Source organism: Bison bison, unplaced genomic scaffold (genome assembly GCF_000754665.1).
Source record: "Bison bison bison isolate TAMUID 2011002044 unplaced genomic scaffold, Bison_UMD1.0 scf7180017848838, whole genome shotgun sequence".
Taxonomy (NCBI): domain Eukaryota; kingdom Metazoa; phylum Chordata; class Mammalia; order Artiodactyla; family Bovidae; genus Bison; species Bison bison.
Genome location: NW_011479411.1, coordinates 4,584 through 5,774, shown reverse-complemented (window position 1 = coordinate 5,774; position 1,191 = coordinate 4,584). Strand labels below are relative to the sequence as shown.

Sequence of the window (1,191 nt, the reverse complement as noted above, 5' to 3'; positions counted from 1 at the left end):
ATACTGTATAGCACAGGGAACTCTGCTTAATGCTCTTTGGTGACCTAAATGGGAAGGAAATACCAGAAAAGATGGGATATATGTAAACATAGAATTGATTCACTTTGAAGTACAACAGAAAGTAATACAACATTGTAAAGCAACTATATGCCAATAAAAATTAATTTAAAAATAACTTGCAAGTGATCAAATCCCAGATTCACAGCTGTACAAGTCATCACCTGCAATGTCTTCACTGCTGTGAGGTGTGGCTCTATGAACAGGTTGATCTCATCCATCAGCTTAAAATGGAGAAGCTTCAGGAGCAGGCCTAACAGCTCTACTGGTTACTGGGCCAGTTCAATTGCTTCGTTAATCAACTGGCGTGCACCCCAAACATCTATCCCATCAAGTCTCCATGTGCCTGGAGAGACTGGGAAGTTTTTCTCTCAACCCTAAAGATTCAACTGTCCTACTCTTTGAAACATAACCACTCTGTACAGGTCATCATCACATTTGGGTCTCTAAAGACCATTCCAAATTGAGAACATGATGGTTCATGCTAGTTCATCAAACATTGGATTCTCTCTGGAGAAAAGAGGCTGTACCACATTGCCAGAGCAGAAGTCAGCATCCAGCACCATAGCTGTCCCTCACAGTAAATGGCTCCTTTGGGATCAAACCTGCCAATGGTCACCAGGCTCCCTAAATACCCAGAACTAGTCTCCAGGATGAGCTCACTCAAAAGTAGACCTTGTCAAAGAGTCAGAATTCTTCCAGAGCCTGAAATTTCTTCAGTAATGTCTGCGCCAACCTAAGATGCTTGGAAAACTGGCTCCACAAGAGTCAGAAACAAGAAATTTCTGAAAAACAAAGTTACCAAAATGTAATGGCTATTCTATTATCAATTCTTCATTGAAAATGAAAATGTTGGATGTTTAAGCCTTCTTAGTCAAGATGAAATGGACATTTCTGATTGAGTTACCAGTCTGGTAACTCCCCAGGAATCACATAATCTTGAGAAGCCTGGGAATGACAGCTATGAAACCAGTGAGAAGTTCTTGTTCAAGGTGTTTCCAGTAGTCCTACAGTGTGAATGATTGGCTTGTCAAGCCTGATTCCTGTGCCAGTTGTCAGAGTAACCAGCATAAAGGTGGGGAGACTGGAAATCTGGGCAATCTGAAGTGCCTAGATTGCCACTTGGAGGCCACA

At 41.8% G+C, this 1,191-nt stretch overlaps 1 pseudogene; it reads left to right on the top strand.

Moving 5' to 3' along the window:
- Positions 1-173: 173 nt before the first annotated feature.
- On the top strand, positions 174-1,185 carry LOC104992986 (annotated as a pseudogene).
- The last annotated feature ends 6 nt before the right edge of the window (positions 1,186-1,191 follow it).